Raw genomic sequence first — 24,824 nt, forward strand, 5'->3', positions numbered from 1 at the left:
CTAAAAACTACCATTTTATTAATTCATTACCATAATAGCAACATTTAAACCTCTAAACTCAATATATTTATTTTATTTTATTTTTTATTCAATATAGATATTGTTAAATCGCTCATGTTACCTACGAATACCCGGGTTTCTTCACCCTTTCATTGTATAAAGCGTTAGGTGTATGCGTATAATTCCTAATATTCTTGAAAACATATATCCTACTCGTTCTTATACAATGTGTAAATTGATTCATACTCATTTGATAAATAAAATACAGAAACTGACCTAAACTTCATTTTCAAAAATAAACTAGCATAAATTGACTAAGATCATATTGATCGCGTTATAAAAATAAAAACTAATATTTTCTGGTTGAGCTAGCATTTTCCTGACAACCTGTGGTCTACATTACACGAAAAAAGCGTTAATGGGAATATTCCATTTGTTTTAGGTTGATTAGTATTGCGATAGTGAAAGCATCCTAGTGGTATTCGTAGGTAACATTGGGTTTTGATATCACATTACTATCACACGTCCTGGATTTATTTTTCAAGATTAGTAATGGCACTTTTGGTTCCTATAAGGCCAATATGTCATCAATCAATGGGCAAAAGGAAAAAATTGTGGAGACATTTTTATTTCGGACTTTTATTTTTGGCCCGTGGACACTTTTGGTTGGATTCGACCATATAGTTCGACAGAAACTATGGTCTGAAGTAGTTAAAAAGTAACTGATATCAAAGGTAGTTCAACATAAACTGTAATGTTTGGCCTGATTTGTCATGGTGTTGTTGTCCTGGTCGCTACTCACTCAGGTGGCGAATCGCGCAAAGCACTTCACGTGTTTGATTGGGTAGGGTGGTTTATAAGAGTATGTTATTGGGCATTATGCAGAATCAGACGATGTGTCAGCTGTACAAAATCCTATACTGATTCATTCTTAAAAGTACAGAAAACAATCCACAATGTATCCCCAACTTGAACGTTAAACCATTTCACTCCGGTTGTGTCAGTTTCTTAGTCCACAAGTGAAAACATCGATAAAGGCTTTCCGATACCGCGGGCTTGTAGCGCTGTATATTACCGGGTTGATGATCGAATTTATAACGCCCACTCCACGCACTGCTTGCAAGACAATTCCATATTGATGAGAGTTTAGTTTAAACCCGATTTGATTATCACTAAGCATCAAAATCGCATCATTTAGGCGAACGGTAAAATACGGTAAAGAACAGAGGCAGAAAACAACAGCAGTTGTAATTAGCAATAAAGCGACCCTATTTCGTGCTTTTTGCGCACTAAGATCAAACTTCGCAGAATCCGTTGCTAACTGAGTGGCACCAGTAGAACGAGCATGCAATTCTTGTATGATTCTGAAATACATAACTGATATAACAATAGAAGTTATGATAAATGGTATCGGTTGTATAATGAACGGAATGGCCTTAAATACCCAATGTGCAGGAGAACAAGATCCCGAAATGGTTGGGAAAGCTTTATATAACTCGTCATCAGGCCAAAACACGCAACTCTGCTCCAACTTGCCGAAATGAGGCGCGACTGCGATCGTGTACAGGAATGCGGCTACCCATGCAATGGTGACGAATTTGAATGTCCGACTTTTAGTAGCAATACGACGATGTTGCAGCGTTTTACAGATTGCAAAATATCGTTCTGTGCTGACTAAGAGAATTAAGAATACTGAAGCAAAATGGGATAGGTAAATGGCGGCATTCACGATCATACATCCTATTGTTGTGAAATAAGGTGATACCTTAACATCAGGTGACTGGAGATACCCGATAAGAATATCATATACCATCGTAAGGATAAACAATAAATCTGCCACAGCAATATTCACGAGATATAAGTTGGTAATCGTTCGCATGATTGGATTTTTTGCAACTACGACCAAGAAAGCCAGGTTACCAATAAGTCCGAAGGATAATAGTATTGGATAGAATGCTACTATGACTAGACGTTCATTAGAACTGTAAAAATACTGCTCTTTGATGATTTCTTCAGGAGTATCTCGAAGATCAATTATTTCCTTATCAACACAAGTTTTAGGTACAATAAAAGATCGATTGCTTATATAATTCGATGCCATTTCGGTTTCCATGTAATTATTACTTTCTTAAAGAAAATACTAGTTAATACACCGATATCATAGATGCACTATATTATTAGACACAGCAAATTATGAAACTGTAGTCTTCTTACCGACACTTTCCGTGAATGCCAAGTTGATCATACAGAAGAACTGTTTCTGATTGGGCCCTTCGAAATTTATGCAAGTGGACATAAGCCGCGTGACGTACGACACATGTTTGAAGTTGTTAAACGCATATTATCCATAGTGCAAATAGTCCGCTGTTCTATTATCTATGCCGAGCAACAGTTACCTTAGTTATTTATTGAACCAGGATAACGTCACAATATGATATATCATGGTGTTAATGTTCATACTCTATGTAGAAGTGGTAAGCCTCCTAGTATGAGAATCAAATAAATCAAGGGGTTTGTTGAAAAAAATATTATAAATGACAATAATTGCACTGCTATTTGTTTCAACGTATTACTTCAATATAGCTAGTTGAAAATGATTCTTAAATCCGTGGGCGTCAATCCCGATCTTAACAAAAAAACACCTTGAAGCAAATGTAATGGATTCTAAAGCATTAAGCTTTCAATTAATATGGATATGACTAGCCTGCTGTTTTTAAAACAAAGTACATACATTTATATAGCTTGAAGATTCCTGTAATTGATTCCCAGACTTGCTGTATTTTGTTTTATGTTTAAAACAAAGCTTTACGATAATCAGGAGCGTAGCTACGTTGAGGCCAGGGAGGTTGTTGCCTCGTCGGATTTTAATTCGCCACTTAAAATAATATAAAAAAAGAGAAGGGGGAGGAACAGAAAGGGAGAAAAAAAGGGCAGGAAAGGTAAAAGAAGAGAAATCAGAATAGAAAATAAACTGAAAAATCAGGTCAGGGAAGTCACGGGTTCAGTTTTCAGCTCCGAAATCTGAATTTGTCTTACCTTTTTTTTTTTATGTAAGAGGACAAATAAATATCAACTTCTCTCGTTTATTTTGCCCGCAATCCAAGTTTAATTTCTTCTGAATGCTATTTCTGTTACAAATTTCGTCCCTCTTGAATCCGATGGTGAAGGGTGCTTTACACACAATTTAAGCAGGATACTCTTAAAATCGCATTATGGGGGATTCTCTAATAGGTTTAAATGTCGGATTAATAGCGCATTTTCCAGAGGATTCAATGCGTTGTAATTTTGCTGCCACTGGTGAATCATATCGCATCAATTGGGCCGGTTGTAGCCGATCCCGCTGCAGACCTATCCGCCTTAAGGGATGGGTATAAACGTTTGGACAGTATTTATTGTGGGACATTAGAGCACATCAGACATATCGAATTGCATTCTGAATGCGAAAAATGTCCTTCTGATATCAAATAATTGTGATTTTTTGAAATTCGCAATGTAATACACATTTTATGGCAAATGATTAAAAATTGATATTTTTTATATTTATTAGTACTCGAAGTACACTTTATAAATCTGATGATTTATACTTAAAGTGTATGTAGGCCGACGATCAATTGAAAATTTTGACCTTTTGTATTGAAGATATGGATTTTTTCCCAAAACACCAAAAAAATTAGGTCTTTTGGGAAAAAAATCCATATCTTCAATATGAAAGATCAAAATTTTCAATTGATCGTCGGATTTTCCTCCCAGCTACATACACTTTAAGAATATATCATTAGATTTATAAAATTTACTTCGAGGACTATTATATATCAAAATGTGAAAATATCAAATTTTAATAATTTGTCATAAAATTTGTATTATATCGTAATTTCAAAAATGAAAATTATATCAGAAAGACATTCTTCGTATTCAGAATGCAATTCGATATGTCTGATGTGCTCTAATGTCCCACAAAAAATACTGTCCAAACGCTCAAAACGCTCATTCTAGATCCCTTAATAATGACATCCACCAATTACATTTTGCTATCTGTATAATCTGCCTTGTATTACATTTGACTTAAGCATTACAAAATCAATTAAGGACATGACAAATATATTAGTCCATTCATTGGTTTCCTTAAAGGATATTTGTATTTCAATAATTATATTAATGACCACCATTACAATCCATTACCGTGCATTATCTCTATTGATTGAATTACTAATTACTAAAATACAATAAAATCCATATTGATTTGGACTGATATCATGGCGGTAAATCATGAGAGGATAGGGATATATCCCCTCACTTTTTATTGGAGAGATGATTTATTGACTACTCCCCTCCGATTTTTTCATAATCATTAGGGCATATTTTCAATTAATTAGTCAATCTTCTGCAGATAACTAGACTACTCTGTAGTCCGATTGTTATTTATTTTTTACGTTTTTCTTGCTTAAATACTCGGTGCAGTTATCAAGAGAGGGCTCTAACCATTGTGTTTTGCAGATTTTCTACAGGGTGTATCAAAATGATTGGTACCGACGACTTCTCATTTTTTGCCGAGTTCTTTTACTATTTTGTGTACCAGTTTGGGGTTAATTGTTTAAATATTTGTAATTATAATAGTTTTATCTTCTCTAAGAATTTTAGATCATTAAGATAGCACATTCTGTTCAGAAATTACGTGATTCTAAAGGGAAGTAGGTGTTTTACACTTTTCATCGCAACGCTGGATCACCATTTTCAAAGCTCTATTTTACTACAGATACCTTGTGAGAATGATATGTTGAAAATCATGGAAATACTTAATTTTTCCCTTGCCTATTTCTTCATTCATAATATATATAAATGTTCTAATCATTGGTTGAGAGTAATATTATTGACTTGTATAATTTAGGTGGGGTAAAAGAAGTTTGTGTATCAATGGCTTCCAGGGCGGTAATTTAATTATTGTAGTATTGAGGTTCAGTACTAAGTAGATGGTGTGGCAGAATGGCTATAGACTGGAGACAGTGTAGGTTTAGGCTAGACCTGGTAAAAGTTATTGGAATGGCTCCACAGTATTCCACACTTCAGCATACTTTCATGGTAAAGAATCACTGGTTGACACGAAGCTATGGAAGAGTGCAGAGAAGATTTAGAAGACAGTTTCCAAGAGCAACGAGTATACCATGCAAACATGCTATAACTTGAAATGTTTCAAAATTTGATATGGGCTTGCAGCAGTCACAGAATGGATCCATCCCAGGTGTTAAGTTCATTCAAGATAGGGGTTCACCTCACACTGCCAGAGTCGTAAGGCAGGGACTTCAAGAACTATCTTTCTAAAAGCATGTGTAAAACAATTTTATGTTATGTATACTGAAATGAGATATTGATTGAGAGCATGTATGCAATAAATAGTTCAAGCAGTGAACCTATTCATGTTGTGTTGTGTAAGTAAAACCATGATTACGTCGATCTTCGTTTAAATGACAATTAATAGATCCTAGATGTATCAACCTATCATCTTCAGATTATTAGATCGATAAGTTAACATATGATTCTTTCTATTTATTGTACAAAAACTATATTAATTAGCAATTTTATATTTTTGATATATTTTTGAAAATGTCACATAGCCCGGTACCAATCATTTTGATACACCCTGTATGCTCAAAGAACTATTTTTATAGCTAAAGAGGGCACTGTATATGTACACCGTCATTTTCATACTATGATACTTATCAAGAGAGGAGAGGGCTCTCTTGATGTTACTGTGCGAGTTGACTTCGCTCCTGGGATGGGAGCGTTTTTGGACAGAGTGCGATACTTTACAGTAACAGTAAAGGGAGATATCTCTTAATATACTGCTCCAAGAAAGTATCCTTACACTTGAAAAAATAATCACAATTTCAAAACTGAACTATATTGGGGTAACTTTGTTTTTATAATAGATGCACCATCTAATCCGGCACATTTTGACACCCCATTCAATCCAATGTGACTTCAAAAAGCAAAGTTACAAGCATTTGATTAGACGAAGGTCCAGTTTTAAAAGTGACACACTGGCCTATTCAAAACTCCACGGACTAGACATCTGGTTTGAGAGTGGTAAATGGCTCATTTGTGTGTGCCCTTAATTTATTTAAAACAAAAGGAACAAAAGAAAACTGAAACAAAAGAGCTGACAAATAAAATGCACGTTGTGAAAAGTACAGAGAAGTAAAAACTTAAATAAATACTGCTTTAAATATAGCTTCATTGAAGAAACCGTGTAGTATCTTTCTTGCGCTTGTTGGAATTTTTTTTGCGCCTTGTATAGGCCAATTTGTCACTTTTAAAACTGGACCTTCGTCTATTCAATTGCTTGTAACTTTACTTCTTGAGGTCATAATTATTGGATTCAATGTGGTGTCATAATGTGCAGGATTACAAAAACAAATTTACCCCAATATGGTTCAGTTTTGAAATTGTGATTATTTTTCCAAGTGTAAGGATACTTTCTTGGCGCAGTATAGTATGAACGTAGGGAAATCAATGATGTTATTTATTAACCCCTTGCATGGTTCCGCCATATTGGGTAGAGCCTCAAACTGGTAACAGACATGAAAGAAAGAATTTCGTCACTTTATACAATGTTATATTATATATGACTGGTTTAATTCCTATTCATGGATGCTGCCAGATCGAGGCTCTACCATTAAACTTGCTGATCATGCAAGAAGGGAATAGCGGTGTGTTCGTGATTTCATAAAGCAGACAGGGGTATCCAAAAGTGATATAGACCCAGATTGAATGAATTGAAAATAACAATGTACACGAAGCAGTGATTATTGCCAAGATCAGACAAAATACTTCCGAGATCACACAAAATAAAGTGAGAAATAAATAAAAAACAAAACAAATATCGACCATAGCATAGTCTAGCACGTGGTGAGAGATACATGTACTCATTTTCATTTCATTGTTAATATTAATCACTTAAAGGGCAGGTCTATTGCAAAAACAACATCATATCATTGGCAAGCTAATAAGACGTTTAAAATTGATATTCCGCAAAAATCAAGTTCCTTCGAACGAGACAGATTTGGCCTAGTAAAAAGGGTGACGTCATGCAATAAGATGTGCCCGCTTTGAGAAAAGGGACTATAAACGCTCTCAATGGACATGACGTATACTGTTGCTGTTCACAGAAAAAAAACCTCTAAAAAGTATTACAAATTTAATGGTTTTTAAACATATGAATAAAATCAGCTGCTTCTTTTCATATGTATATCAATATTATGAGAAATATTAGGCCTAAAAAATAAATAAATAATTTGAGCTTAGAATTTCATCGTGATCATCTGAGACTAGCATATAAACCGTGCAAAGTCCACAAACTCATGTATCTGATTTCCCTGTGTATTCTAGTTTCAGTTGGATGAAATATTACAAAGTAAACGCATAGTATCAATACTTTGTTCCCGAAATGAGAACAATAGTTTGCATATTGTTATGCAGCATTGTTATGGTAAATAATAGTACAACTTATTGTTGCTAATGTCAAACTTGTCACACAAGTAAATGAGAGCATGATATAATGTCCGCTTCATTATAGCCCGCTGCCTTGAAAATTAATTTCGCTTCGAGCCCGAATTTACCCACACAATTTCTCTTTTTTCAGGAGAAATACGCATAAAAAATTGCAACGAGTGTCAACTTGTGAATTATTCTCTTCGAATAGAGATAAACTTATAGATCTGACCTTTAAGTACAGGAAACTTAAATTTAGATGAGAAATTGCTTACTAGCGGTCACCCGTCTTTCGCGGTAACTGTCTTTCGTGGTCACAGTCTTTTGCGGTCATTGTCTTTACGGTACTGGTATTTTATATTCTTTTTAAAGTACTGGTCAGGTGTAATGGTCAGATGCAATTTCAGTGTTTGAGTTAATTTTGTTACACCCCATTTTGAAAGTTATGATGTAATATCACCTGGTGCAGCCCAATTTGAAGTGCAGTCTCAGAATAATCAAAATAAAGTTACAATTTTGTAGAACACTTGCTTTCAACTTGGGCAAAAATATTTTCCACAAACACTGATTTTTTCTTAACCATGAAAAACAGAGTGTCAAGTTAAAGCCATAATGTACGATCTTATAATATGAAATTTTTTTCAAACCTGATTTTTTTTGCATATTTTTAATGTTTACACATGTCCCAACTTGCACCTATATGGAATCGGCCAATTTTTTTTGTCTTAATAGGTCAACAGAGTAAAGTTCGACATATTAATATAATTTAAAAATTATGATAATATGTCCTCCCATAGAACTGCATGTTAAATGGTCAAAATAACCAGTGGGATTTCTTTCACTTTATCTTGTTATTTCAGCTTAAAATTGACAGCAACCCTTCCCGGCAGTTATTACTAATATAATTTCAACTTTTTGAATAAACAATAACAAAATTAAAATTTAACGGAAATCATACATTAAGGTTACACGAAGAAACGTATAAAAACGTATAAAAGACGTATAAAGTTGTTCTCTAAAACCGCGTTTTCTCAGCAATCAAATATCGCAGTGAGTCAAATGTTGGTGCATGGATGTATCTTAACATTATTTTTGTGTGTTTATACAAATTTTAGAATCCGTTTGAAAATCCTTCGTTTAAATCATTTTACGCACCATGTTCACAAGATCAAAAACACGTTCCATGCAGTTTTTTTCAAATATTCGCTCCGTATAAAATCACGCCGAGTGATTGTTTTCTCCTTATTTGTATTGTACTACAAATCGACCAAAGAAATAATGTTGCCATGGGGAAGAACCAAATACAGTACCGATTAAATTTTATTAGCCCGTTTTTGGGAACAATTTTCGAGAATCTTGTACACACTGTTATGTTACATTATCGATATCTGGATTGTGGAACGTTAATTTTGATTTCTAATTGCCTACATTATTTCTCAAAAGTATGTCGATTCCTTTACCATTTGAATTTCACTCCAAATTTAAGCTACTTTTGCAAAAATCGAGGTTTTTCGCCATCAATACCTCCGACATTTACAGCGGTGATGAGATTGTTTATCATAAGAGCCTGGTATGCACTATTCAATAATAGTCAGTTTGAGATCAATCGATTTCACAGGTCACTCAGGAGCTCAATCGGTTAGCGCGCTGGACGTTCGACTATATAATACTATAGTTTTGAGCTGGAAAACTTTGGTACGTGTTCGAGTCCCTATGTGGTCCATTCCATCTATTTTATTTTATTTTTCTCTCACTTTTTTCTTTTTTCTTGTTCGTTTCTTTCTTTCTGACTGCAGCGATTGATTGTTTTTGCCCGGTTTTTTTCATTATATAATTCAGGAATTTTTAGGCTATACTAGTCTAATAGGCGCGGCCTATGAATATATTTTTACAAATTAGATTAACAAAATATTGGTTGTTGGTTTTGTTACTGTTGTTGTAGTTATTGTTGTAGGCCTATAGGCCTATATTGCATAATCAGGGTATAAATAGGCATACTAGACCTATTATAGCCTAAGAAGCATTGATTTATTTCACGACAGATATCATCCAGGATAATTTTAAAAATTGAAAATTTAGAAAATCCAAAGGAAAATTGCCGAAAACGGCTGCCCACAATCACCCCCCCCCATCAGCCCATATGGTCCTATCATGGTCGCCCCTTCCCTATCCCTGCAACACACGAGCCGCGGTTTGTCCGTGGCCCTAGTTCAGATTGATACACTATTGTACGTGCGTGAGTTCATTCTTTTCTGCATGGCTGTTTCCATTATTAACTTACGCCCCTCTGGAATCAAGCCTTGAAAATCAATTGCATTTAACCTTAAGCCTTTAAGGGCGAGTTTCCCGACAGGAGTCTTATTAAGCCGTAGTCTTAAGGTGGCCTTGAGGCTACTAAGCCTAGCCCGCTCTCGAAGCCCGAGTCTTAACTCTAGCCGGATTTCTTCAACGCAAATTCAACCTAGTCTTAGTGGCCTTGCAGGCTTAACGCTTGACAACCTCGTCCCTTACAACCAGCGACTTAATTGTATAGGCTGTTGGAGGTAGATGTACATAAGCTGTGGTCCTCACGGTTTACCGTACTGACAAGGTTGCCGTCTCATTATCGCAATGTTCCCGGCGCAAAGATTAGCCTGGACCCGCGGTCTTGTGCTTGGGCTTATACCGTACACAACTTGATGCAAGAATATTGTGTCTGTTTTTGTGTCTTTCATGTATTATTTTATTTCCACTTGACTTTTTATGGGTCCAACTTGTATGAATGATACGTCTATGCTTTATACTCGTGAATTTTTTCTTGCATCCCAAAAGGGGTAAAACTGTAAGCCTAATGGAAAGGAATCTGTGATTCCCCTAAAAAGGAAAGCAACCAACGTGCTATCTACTGCTGATATCAGTAGTCTTCTCAGATCTCACATGAAGTTATCTGTTGGTACAATATTTATAATTATTTAAGTAGAAGATATAGCAATATTATATGTATCTTATCCGTAAATTCAGTTTTAATACTGCATGCATTATTGTTTCGTGTCAAATATTTACTATTATCTTTACCAATTTTGCCCTTCTTCTATAAACCTGGTATAGGCACTCCAAAATAATATTGTAATAGGCCTACTTATGAAAAGTACGAGTATCACATAGGTCTAAGCTTCATGATAACTCAAATGAACACTAAAATAAAATGCTGTAATGTTCAACTAAATCGAACAATTACCCACAGTGGCGTAACTAGACATTTTCATTTGGGGATGGGGTGGGGGGAAAGCGGGGGCAAACATAATAAATGAGGGGCAGGCATCGTTCATGCTGTTTGGGTTTGTAAGGGGTGGAGTGGGTCTGAGGTGTTATGGGATCTGCTTGGAATGTGTCCCCGGCGTAGATTTATTTTTGACATGGGGGGAGGTGGGATTGAAAAAAAATAATTATGGTACAATTGCCATATTTAAGCTATTAAAGCTGGTGGCATATAGGCCAATGGTACAAAAGTGGGATAAATGCAATTTATTTAACCTTAAAATGACCAAATATGAGGTTAATTAATAACTCTCAGAAGTAGGCCTATTTTACCTTTTTCATGGTGGGGGGGCAAGCGCTCCTGCGCTCCCCCCTCTAGTTACGCAATATGAAAGATAAACTTTGCGCTACAATTTAAATAATTTGTAAATTGAAATAGACCAAGGCATACGACCTAAGACCTGCTCTGAGGCAGAGCCAAGAAAAGCCGCTGTAAGCCTGGTCTAACAGGCTTGCGTAGACTACGGCTACAGAAGACTGATTTCGAGAAATGCAAATTTTACTGAAGCCTGGGGCTAATCCTACAAGCCGGGCCCACGGGCTAACGAAGCCTCGAGGCTATGGTAGCCGTGCTTCGGGAAATACGTTTTCAGTTAAGCCTGGTCTTACGACCTCTTAAGCCTTGAGGCTAGACAAGCCAATTGCTAAGCCACCCGTCGAGAAATTCGCCCTTAATGTATCATATATAGTTAAACTGTGGTGCGCTCAAACAGCATTCTTGTGTGCGCTAGATCGTATATTTCAGTACACATGTAAAAATGCAAGTTTGAAATGACGCGATAGGCATAGTCATTATTTAAGCAATATCCAAAACTGTACAGAATTTAACATTGTCAATTCGAAAGTAATTGCAAATCAATCAATTGTATTACAGTTTATGGTGGTTATAAAGTAATGAAAAGAATGCTTTAATACTAGCAAAATTGTTGCCATAACAATTAGGCTTCCCAATGCATGTTACTGTATGTGTTGATGCATAATGCTTTTATAACAAGCTATTTTAAAAGTATCATGATAATTGCAAATCAATCAAGATTTAAAATATACCACATTTGCCTACTGTCTATACGCATCAAAACAGCAGCCATTTATAAAAAGAAATTTTGTGTAATTTCAGTATTGATTGAAATTGCTGGAAAATTTAGTAAAAACAATATGTTGGTAGCTGTAGCTGAGGAAAAGCCTAACATCATATGAAAATGTTGACCTTTCGTATTGAAAATATACACGAAGTTTCTTAAAAGACCTAAAATTCTTCAATGTGAATGGTCAAATATACATGTCATTAGATTTATAAAGTTTTTTGAGGACTATTAAATGTCAAAAATGTAAATTTTTAATAATTTGCCTCAAAATTTGTATTTATATCTGATGTGCTCTCAGGTCCCACACACAAATATTGATATGTGCAAAGGTGGGTGATCGAGCCTTTAAGGAAAGGGAAAACAATGGGAAGAATGAGCACAATAACAATAAATCTACTTTATGGAAATGGGCTACTTCAGTTGAAATCCATACCCCCTATGGAACTATCAAATGTTGACAGTTAGTAACAGGTGTCATACCGGTTTTGATGAAATTGCATCTCAAAATGCAAAATTGTATAAGTAGACTCACGCACTTCTTGCGCTGTTATCTTCAATATTAAAATCGCTATCTGTTGTATTCAAATAAATCTTCCACGACAGTGTGTCTGGTTGATTGCTCGGCTCACTTAACCTTGTAGTAGCGTTCATTTCACTTATACCGTTTCACTTCACTTAACACCTAATGCAAATAGTCATACATTGCAGATTGAACACTAGAAACTACATCGATATACCATGTACGACGTTGCTTTACGCACTTAAGTTAGAATGGTTCAATTGAGGTATTCAGAATCCAGCATGGTCAAAGTGTACCTCTGCTTCTTGTTCGCTGCTCTTATTATTGCAATTAACGCTAATAATCATGCTAATGGCAATCTGTGTTCCTGGAATGAGACTAAGATTCCTATACACATTCGGTCAATAATGACATTTGAAAGTGAGTTTGAATCTGGGGAATATGCTTTGTTTTTACAGGCCGCCGCTGACCACATAAATAACATAGATGGAATCTTGGATGGATATTATATTTGTTTTAAGTGGGACCATGCAACGGTAAGTCTGGTTTTTTGTAATTAGTTTAATTAACGCACTGCTCATTAAAGCTATTAAATCAAGTTCATTATGATAGGTTGTTAGGACTGGAAGATTAAAAAGCATTGAATCTGAATTTTGCATTTTGTTATTTAATGAAATGATCATTTTAATTTTAATACATTTAAAAATGTTTTGATCATCATAAATTCGACACCTGTAATTAAATGCTACACATGCAAGTTTTTTTTTAAGTGGAATCATTTTCAATTTTTATTACACGAAAAGCGACAACGAATTTGAATCTGTGGTTATTTGCATCGTATCTCCTGTCATGTGGATTGCATATAAATATGTTTCATTTGGCACATGTTATGGTTTAGATCCATTGCAACTAATCTCCAGCTACGGATATTGCATTACCGGATTTCATTTTCCTAAATTCCAGGCCGACAAGTTTTCTTTCTTTCTTTCTTTCTTTCTTTCTTTCTTTCTTTCTTTCTTTCTTTTCTTTCTTTCTTTCTTTCTTTCTTTCTTTCTTTCTTTCTTTCTTTCTTTCTTTCTTTCTTTCTTTTTCTTTCTTTCTTTCTTTCTTTTTATTCTTTCTTTCTTTCTTTCGTTCTTTCTTTTTTTTCTTTCGTTCTTTCTTTCTTTCTTTCTTTCCTTTTTCTTTCTTTCTTTCTTTCTTTCTTTCATTCATTCATTCATTCTTCTTTCTTTCTTTCTTTCATTCTTTCATTCATTCTTCCTTTCCTTTCCTTTCCTTTCTTTGTTTCTTTGTTTCTTTGTTTCTTTCTTTCTTTCTTTCTTTCTTTTCTTTTTTGTTCTTTTCTTTTCTTTCTTTCTTTATTTATTTCTTTCTTTTTCTTTCTTTCTTTCTTTCTTTATTTCTTTCTTTCTTTCTTTTTATCTTTCTTTCTTTCTTTCTTTCTTTCTTTCGTTCTTTCTTTCTTTCTTTTTTTATTTCTTTCTTTTTCTTTCTTTCTTTCTTTCTTTCTTTCTTTTTTTTTTTCTTTCTTTTCTTTTTTCTTTTCTATTCTTTCTTTCTTTCTTTCTTTCTTTCTTTTTTCTTTCTTGTATAATATGTAGTTGTATGATAGGGTCTTTTTTAAATTGTGTTTATTTGATATTTTGCTTTTGCATGCTTGCTGTATGGTTTGTAATATATGAATTTTGCTTATGTAATTTGTATTTTTAGATGTTTTTAATGTAATGCGCATTGATGCCATGCTTTATGCGCTATATAACTTCTTGATTAGGGACCGCTCATTATTTACAGGGGAGGGGGGGGGGGCCGGGAAAATGTAGGGGCTATGTGATTTTCACTTTAACAAACAGGGGGGTTATGTGATTTTATTTTTCCTGATAGGGGGGGTCAGGTGAAATTTAATATTAAATTATTCACTATGATTATGATATTTACCTCATATTTGGCCATTTTAGCCACAAAAATGTCAATTTTTGCGCGCTTCGCGCGAATCTATTCCCACGCCATATTTTGAGTTTAGCTTCAATATGGCAACATTCTTGTGCGCTTCGCCCGCATTGGTGTCATTCATAAACTTATTCTCTCACCAAAAAACGGGTGCTGGATTCACATACTTCAAAATACTTCAAATACTACAACCACCTCATGTCATAAAGAAATATACGCCACTGCTCATCAGCACATTAGCCATATGGCAGGGTGGCAAGTCAGTCCCCTCCCCTGATCAGTCGACAGATGTATTGTGACAAAACTTGATCTGCAGCTTCCTTTTGGTCTATTTTAGACCCTAAATTAACCCCATTTAGTATCAAAAAGCCAAATTACCGCGCGCTTCGCGTGCATTTATCTCAGAAAAACCATTCTGTGAGTAGATTTGCGAGACGTGCCCTTGTAAATTCTGGTGTTTTTTCATCTTGAACTTGAACACGAATCTCAAAAATGAGAGTTAGGCTACAATGTATAATTCCATCCATTCTATAATTCATAAATATGAGTGCTACATGTAGGGCAGCTCCTCTGACGCTTGGAAACAGCATAAAACTTGTATAAAAAGTTGTGAAAGCCCTATATGCATCATCCTTCAGAATGATTTTAGGCCACATATTGTCCTCAATTTTGTTCATTTTAGCTGTTTTTTTCATGCGCTTATAAGCGGGACGTTGTGGATATTTTTCCCCCTCCCCCGGCTCGGTGACTCCGATACATCTCTCTTTGAATTTTAGCATTGAAATAGCATATTTTCTGGGGACAGCTTGGAAAAAACTTGGATTACAATTGTGGGGAGATGGGTGTCTTCTATATCTTCTATACGAAGAGCCAGAGGTGGCAGTCATGATGCCATGCCCAGGGGCCATCAAAAGGTGAATCCGGCCATGGTATACCAGCAAAATGTATTTCTCGATGTGGGGGGGTTACGTATTTTTTTTTTTTTTAATAGGGGGGGGGGTGATGTAATTTTAGATGCTGCTAATAGGGGGGGTTGTGTAACTTTATGAACTCAATGTTGAAATCCTCCTGGCCCCCTCCCTATAAATAATGAACGGTCCCTTATTATTATTATTATTATTATTATTATTATTATTATTATTATTATTATTATTATTATTATTATTATTATTATCATTATTATCATTATTATTATTATTATTATTATTATTATTATTATTATTATTATTATTATTATTATTATTATTATTATTATTATCATTATTATTATCATTATTATTATTATTATTATTATACTCCAATCGAATTATTAAACCTATTTCATATTTGATTTTCGGACTATCGAACCTGCAAAATGTGACCCGGCAGCACAAATGTGCCGTAAATTCCCTAAATTTTATTCTGAGTTACGGTGTAAAATGTGTACGAAGGTCGTATTCATCGGTAACTTAAGCTGGCCCGACATCTGTCTCATTTTAATAGTCAAAACTAATCAATAATCATATTGTTGAAGTGGATAATAAGCTTCTACCTTAGATGGCTATAGAACTTTTAATAGCTCTGGTCTTTCTTTGCTTTTGCATAACCAACAATTAACAATGAGAGATCTTTCTTAAACCTCGTTGACTTGAGGATGATTTGAAATGACCACCAATTATGACTGTTTGATATTTGAATACATGAATCCAAAACCCACCCGAGTCCATGGGAAGTGATTTTGAGAAAAAAACCTGTGTATCATTTTAATTCCTTCAGTTAGATTTACCTGGTCAATATGGTAAGTTGTATGTGCAAATGGGTGGGTTAAACTGTATTAGGTGTGACGATTAGCATTTCAGGGACTTCGTGGGGTTCATTTTAAATTCTGGACTTGGGTGGTTTTTTGAATCATATACAAAGACAATAATGTTGGAATAAGATTACCACTAGTAAGATAATACAAAATAAAGCACACAGTTATGTATAATGCTGATAAGCATTCTGCCATGTAATATAAACCACACACTTTCCTTGATTAAACCCATTTTTTTTCAAAAGTCACTCTCCAGCAATGAAGATGTTACAAGTGGACTTTTATACATACTGGATTTCAATCAATGTGTTACAAGACTCAAATCATGGACTTGGGTTGATTCTTTCATACATGCTATTTTTCACATGCTCAATAGACACATAGGATGAATTTGAGTTGTTCTTCCATACATATGACAGGCCTATGTATAGCAACACTTTCCCATGCTTAACTCAATTTGGCCAAAGTATGGACTTGGGTGGCTTTTGTATTCATATATTCATTTATTGCCAGCAATGTGGAAAAAGAGACACATGTAAAAACGTAAAAAGCTTTAATTTTGTTGAAGGAGCAAAGTTTAACAAACCATAACCCCGCTTCTGGATATCGTTTGAAGTCAAATGATTTACCATTTTTAAGTTTATGATGTTTATTTTTTAAACACTAAATAAAACAAAATTGACCGGGGAGGAATTTACGGCTCTTTCGCCGTGAACGGTCACAAATGAGGAACCACTCTTTTCTTATTCAAGGCTGTTTATATTAATTCTGTATTATCATTCGCAGGACACCAGCCACGCTTTGTCTATACTATACGATTATATTTACAATGGACCGCCTATACCGATGATGTTTGGGCCACCCTATTCATCTGTGTCAGCATTACTGAATCCAGTTGCAGGACAATTTAACATTATACAGGTAAAATGGGAAAAATAATTACTAATGTATATATTTAAGGGTAGACGAGGTATTGTTGGTTGAAGCAACAACAAAAAAAAAATCGATTTTTATTATTGAAATCAATATATTATTGTAAAATAACACATTGATGTTTTGCAAAAGTTCATTCTACAAATGATATACAGTCATAGACAAAAGTTTGGAATATTTTTATTTTTTTGCATATCACTGTTTTTAAGTGCAGATTTCTTACCATCAATAACCTGTCAGCCATGCAAACTGGATCACGGGTATCTGGCAAGGTCTTAGGTACCATTCCATATCACACAATACGTAATGTAGGACAATGGCTTCTTATGCCTGACCAATGAACAATCGGGGATCCTTTTCGCAGTTATTTTAGCGATATGATTCATAAGGTTACATTGGCTTTTGCATTACCGTGTGAAGAACCCAGCCTTACTTTGTTGCGTCTGTCTGTTGTATACGATATTTCTGATCATGGGGTGCGAGTTGAGCGCAGACTTATACGTCCGCGTCATTGCCTTCCGTAATCACGGCTACACACAGGAGGATATTGGTGTCGTTTTAGGAATTACATAAGGTGCAGTTTCTAAAATTTTGAAGAGACGTCGAGAGACCGGAACTACTACACCTAGACCAAGGTCAGGCCGGCCCCGAAAGACAACCGTCAGGGAAGACCGATCTCCCCTGAGACTTTGCCGCAATGGCCGCACGAAGCCTGGATCTCGGCTACAAACAGCCCAGCAAACACAAAACGTTTTCGACATCATTCGCAAATGGTTAGAAAAGGTTGTCAGAAAATGTTTAAATGTCGGGTTATATAAAGGGCATATTAAGGGTATAAAACGTTTTCATAACATTAAAAAACATTTGTTGATAATCTACTGCCCAGCAAACACAAAATGTTTTACAGAAAACGTTTAAATGTCGGGTTATATAAAGGGTATACAAACGTTTTAATAACATTCCAAAAACATTTTTGAAAACTTGATACAAAACATTCTAAACAGAATGTTATTTTGGGGTTGAAAAATATTTTGTGAAAAATGTTTGCCCAAAATATTTGCAATAACGTTTTAAACACGTTTTCATGACCTTAATATAACCCGACATTTAAATGTTATTAAAACGTTTAGAAAAAAACATTTTAAGAACATTTTTGTGTTTGCTGGGTGCAAATATTTTAACATAATGTTATTTAAATGTTGACAAAATATTTGGCATAAAATGTTTGCAAAAATAGTTTATAATAACATTTTGAACACATTTTAAAAATATTGTTGCAGTGTGTTTTCATACCAAACGTTTTAAAACGTTTTCATGACCTTTATATAACCCGACATTTTAATGTTATTAAAACGTTTTTACCTAAACCAAAAGCCAAAATATAACCAATTTAAAATGTTTTTAAAACGTTTTTGTGTTTGCTGGGAGAATGGCTGAGGTCCATAAACGCGCCTGTTACCAAGAAAAATAGACTGGTTAGTGCAGGTTTTCGCGCAAGACGACCAATAAGAAAGCCAATACTTCTGCAAAGACATTGGCATGCGCGTTTACTTTGATCACAGAGACATATGAATTTTACAGTAGGCCACTGGCGTAATGTGATCTTCCCTGACGAGACCCGGGTCCTCCTCTACAGACAAGATGGCCGATTCAAGGTCTGAAGACAGGTTGGTCAAGCTCTTCTTGAGGATTGTATCCTGCTTAGAGTCCAGGGAGATGGTGGTTGAATCACAGTATGGAGAGCATTTCACATTAGGTCGAAATCACACCTCTACATGCTAGAATGACACATGAACCAGGACCCATACCTGCATGTTCTTGATACAGTTATGCTTCCGTCTGCAAGAAGAGACTACAGGAACAATTTCGTGATCCAAGATGACAGCACCACGGCGGACAGAGCCCTACCTGCGAAGGAATTCCTTGAAAATGAGAATGTAGAACACCTGCACTGGTCATCTTTGAGCCCGGATATGAACTCTATAAAGAACTTATGGGCAGAAGTATCCCGCAGGTTAGGTAACATGGACAACCAACCAATCACTCTGCAGGAACTTAGATCTTTCAATTAAATTCAACTAAGCACTACTACCTGTTCCTAATATGATTGAAAACTGCATTTGATACAAAAAATAAAAACTTTTGTCCATGACTGTACTTTAAAAAAATGCTTGATTTATTTGTTAATGAGTTATGTTCGTTTTACAAAAGTGTTGTTTCAGCTCTCTTTACAGCATAACTCAAGAACCACAAGACCTACAAAAGTATATCTGTTAAATTTGAATTTTTCTACATGCTCGCTATGAAATGATCAATGAAATTTTTCCCAAAACTCATTACCATTCGTAAGATCCTGTGAACTACCAAATCGCACCAGTTTAAAATAGTTGCTAACCTTAAAGCGAGTGGGGTGGCAGTTTCAGCATGTTTAGCCATAAAAAGAGTGTATTTCTTAATATTAATATAAATGAAACCCTCTTAAATGTTATGGACGTATATATCCCCTTATAAATTGATCGGAAATAACACCATCAAGCCTCTACATATGATTGACAAACTGTGCCAACAAATATTCTTACACATGGAATATAATCCCAATTTTAAAACTAAACCATTGGGTAAATTTATACTTTTAATAGAATGTACTATCTAATATTGCACATTATGACACCCCAATGAATCTAATGTGACCTCAAAAAGTGAAGTTACAAGCATTAGATTGGACGAAGGTCTAGTTTTAAAAGTGACAAACTGGTCTACATGTTTCCAACAACCGGAACAAAGAGACAACAATTTCTTTAGTTTAGCTTTATTTAAAGCAGTAAGTTTTTATTTCATTTTTTTCTTCTCTGTACTTTTCACACTTTTTATTTTATTTTTCAATTCTTTTGTTTTAGTTTTCTTTAGTTCCTTTTGTTGAACCTCTTCCGATCGCATCAATATCTTGTGTGGCCACCGTTATTGTCCATAACGGCTGTGCATTGTCGTCGCATGTTCCCGATCAGGCGTGTATGGACCAGTTTGTCACTTTTAAAACTGGACCTTCGTCTTATCAAATGCTTGTTACTTTACTTCTAGAAGTCACGTTTAATTCAATTGGATGTCATCATGTGCAGTATTAGAATGTACATCTATAACAAAAACCCAGAAATTTAGCCAAATATGGTTTCGTTTTTAAATTCGGATTTTTTCCCCCAAAAAAGTGTAAGGATACTTGTAGGTGCAGTATAGCTATTTTAGATGCAACAAGCAAAATAAAAACAAAAAACAACGTGATACGCTATAACTGATTAAAAATGACTATAATTATTTTGAAAAAGACGGCAAAAAATGATATCATTTCAATTTTATTTTATAGTAATTAATTTAATAAATAACTACCTATTTATCAAGTCAGATCAAATAGGATACATTTTTAAATACTAGTAATTATGTATAAATTACGTTTATAAAAAACTTTATTTTTGAATCGGATTTTGCTCAATGAAAAGACAAAATCGATGTTTACATGTAATATATCAATTATTGCATTGATAACATTTTCAAACATTTTTATCCATAACAAGCCGAAGGGGGGGAGATTTTTGACACACATTCATGGGGCGCCTTTTAAATAAATCGCTCTAAAAAGGCTTAGGAAAAGCTTAGATATGCAAATTTTCCTGTCGCTGCGCTTGCAACGTGTACTGTATCTAAACCATTTAAGGTTTGTAAATTGGGATTCCAAACATTTGGCATGCTCAAGGGTGGACAACGATTTTTGGCAGGGGGTGGTGGCAAGCGATTTTTGGCGATTATTTAAAATATTTTTTTCTGGGATATTTTAAATATTTTTCCTGAGAAAAGGATATCAAGGGGGGGGGGGGGAAGAAAAGAAGATTTTGGAGCTTTACAATACATCAGGTGTGCCAAATGAGATTAACAAGGCTATTATATTGATTACCTCTTAGAATTGATAGAATCAAAAACCATTTTCAATAATGACAAATTGGCAATATTTAATGCAGAGGGGAAATTTCTCTTTTCTTCTACACACAAAGAACACTCTATTACAGTGTTAGGTAATCGACTTAAAGTCAGATATAATTGCTTCCTGCTATTTGTATGGACAGAATATAAACATCTAAAAAAAAGTAACTAACCCCCCTTAAAAGGGCATTTCGTGATCCACAGCCTCATGCCCCCACTTTTCTCCAAAAAAGTTGAGATTTTTATATCACTGGAAACCTCTGGCTACATAATGTTTATGTACAAAATATTTCTTGCAGATTAATTCGTTTAGCAAAGATATCGTGAAATTTGAATTTCGTTCTGGTGCACCAGAACGAAATTACAACGCATTGTCTATGGAGCAGTGTAATACACATAATCATGCATAACTCGCGAACGCAAAATCGGAATCTGAAATTTTGTGAATAGGTTTTTTTCGTGGATATCTAATGAAAAATGACATAAATAGAGGATGCTAGGATCACGAAATACTCCTTTAAGTAATTGCCATTATTCAAAAAGGGGCTATTGTATTACAAATCTGTAAAATGCGTTGGAAGCAGATTTTATTTCTGCGCATTTTGACACCTCATTTGATACGATAGCCCAGAAAACAATAAAACACCGGTCAATTTAATGTAATGAGGTCCAGATTTGAAAGTTGCACTTACATACAATTTTTTACAATACAAAAACACACAGATATCATTACACAGATTTCCTTCCATTACACTGAATACAAAATCAATACAATTTACTGCAACTTTCAAATCTTGGGTTACATTGATTTAAATGTACGCTGTGACGTCAATATTTTGTCAATTGCTACAAATGAGGAATCAAAATGTGCAGAAATAAATTCCAACGCATTTTACAGATTTGTAATACAATCACCCGTTTTTGAATAATGGTCATTATTTAAGGGGGGTTAGTTACTTTTTTTGAGATGTTTAGATAACACCATGAAAATGGGGTGTGATCAAGCAAAATCAGTCTGATGTCGGGCATATTCAATTTTCAGTTTTTTACATGGTCATATAAAGCAATTGCAAAGCTACATTTTGCAGAAACCCCATGTTGAAATTGAAAATTTAGTTCCAAAGATATGAACAGTTGAAGTGTTTCCAAAACAATATGCAACACAAGAAATTATTGACTTTGTTTGTTTATATGTGACGTGTCATGTCAAAAGCAGACACTTTTGGGCAGGATCGTAAATTGAGAAATAACCAAAAATTTGCCCGGAGGTGATTTTTTCACAATTTGGGTTTGTTGCGAATTTGTGATGTTATTCATGTTTAGAATATTGTCTGATAGTTTCAAACCGGAATATAACTGGCATCTTGTATTTTTGAGACATTTTTCAAGGTAATTCCTACTCTCAACATTGTCAATAATATTTTTAAAGGCCGATATAGCTCAATTTCCAATTTTATAATACCATAACTTACGAACTCAATATCTTCGCTTGGGAATGTCCAATCTCATTGGGAAAACGTCGTTGTGGAGCAAAGTATCCGACTCCCGACTGATTTTGCTTGATCACATCATGCATCACATTGTATTGTTGTAGCTTACTGCATTTCAAACAAGTATGAAAGTGTGACGTTTGTTAATGGAGTTAAATCTAGTTGAAAGCTCTTCAGGGACAGATAGCTATATTTTTCTCATTTTCACCATTGCATTAGCTATTGTTACTTCTAGTCATAATGGGCTATTCCTGTTCAAATCCATCCCCCTATGGAAGACATGACCTTAATCTTTCACACTCAAATGGGGTTACCATAGCCACATTCCCCTGTGTGGGGGATTAAGGTCATGTCTTCCATAGGGGGTGTATGGATTTCAACTGCAATAGCACAATCTTGAGGATTATTCCCACTTGGTCCAATCCCATTTGGTCCAATCCCACTTAGTCCAATCCCATTTGGTCCAAATCCCACTTGGTCCAGTCCCACTAAGTCCAGTCTCACTTAGTCCATGTCCCGCTTAGGCCATGTCCCACTTAGTCCATGTCCCACTTAGCCATGTCCCACTTAGGTCATTCCCACTAGGTCCATGTCCCACTTAGGCCATGTCCCACTAGGGCCATGTCCCACTTAGGCCATGTCCCACTAGGGCCATGTCCCACTTAGGCCATGTCCCACTAGGGCCATGTCCCACTTAGGCCATGTCCCACTTAGGCCATGTCCCACTTAGGCCATGTCCCACTAGGGCCATGTCCCACTAGGGCCATGTCCCACTTAGGCCATGTCCCACTAGGGCCATGTCCCACTAGGGCCATGTCCCACTTAGGCCATGTCCCACTAGGGCCATGTCCCACTTAGGCCATGTCCCACTAGGGCCATGTCCCACTTAGGCCATGTCCCAGTTAGGCCATGTCCCATTTAGGCCATGTCCCACTTAGGCCATGTCCCACTAGGGCCAACAAGGCATAGTACTATAGGGAAAGATGAATCTTGCTATGGTACCTTTCAGATACAATACCGTAAAATTGGTTGTGCAACTGCGCCAAATTCCTTTTTCTTTTTTTGCACTTTGCTCATAAGGCATGCCCATGCAGCTCTCATACACCTGATGAAATATGTTAATGTTGACTCTGAAATTGAATTTCATTATTTGATTTAACATTGATGCAATGTTGGAATCTCTGGTCAGACATAAAGACATTAAGTTTAATTGACAAAGTTTTTATGAGTAACATATAATAAGATAAACAAACATTACACTATATCCCACAATGCCCCACATAAATTAGCATGAACTTGCTATGTGTTCATGGTGTTCATATTTTTGTTTTATGCTAAACACAATTGTACAGTTCTACTGAATGCTGGGAAATCATTCGGGACCTTGATTAAATTTAGCATTTATGTTTTGTTTATATATTAAAAATGGGGGAGCAAGAAATTTTTATGGAGCCAAGAGGGGGGGGCAAGCGATTTTTGGTACACATTCTTGAGGTGCCTTTTAAATAAAACTATCAAAATGTGCAAATTTTCCTGCTTGCTAGACCATTTAAGGTTTGCAAATTGGGATTCCAAAAATTTGACATGTAGGGGAGGCAAAGATTTTTCGGCGGGCCGAGAGGGGCAAGCAATTTTTGAAGAGCCGTTTGGAAATTCCCCCCCCCTGGCTCATAATTATTGCACAACCCCTAAATGGAAGCACGTCATAGGTTTGATATGAAAACCTTTATCAAAGTGATTAAAAAGCAATTTTCGGAATTTCGTTATGATGTTAGGCCTTCTTAACAATTCAGCTTTATTTCACTTTTCATTCGATCAAAATCGCACATCGTGTTCAAAAATTGCAGATAAAAAACTTTCAACAGATGACGCTCCAACAAATGCCATAATTAGCATTTATACTATATTCGCACATGCATTTCATTTTTCAAAAGTGTTATTTAAAAGGGCATTTCGTGATCCACAGCATCATCCCCCCACTTTTCTCCAAAAAAGTTGAGATTTTTATATCCGGCTGGAAACCTCTGGCTACATAATGTTTATGTACAGAATATTTCTTGCAGATTAATTCGTTTAGCAAAGATATCGTGAAATTTGAATTTCGTTCTGGTGCACCAGAACGAAATTACAACGCATTGTCTATGGAGCAGTGTAATACACATAATCATGCATAACTCGCGAACGCAAAATCGGAATATGAAATTTTGTGAATAGGTTTTTGTGCGTGGATATCTAATGAAAAATGACATAAATAGAGGATGATAGGATCACGAAATACTCCTTTAAGTAATTGCCATTATTCA

The sequence above is a fragment of the Amphiura filiformis genome, chromosome 7 (assembly GCF_039555335.1).
Source record: "Amphiura filiformis chromosome 7, Afil_fr2py, whole genome shotgun sequence".
NCBI lineage: Eukaryota > Metazoa > Echinodermata > Ophiuroidea > Amphilepidida > Amphiuridae > Amphiura > Amphiura filiformis.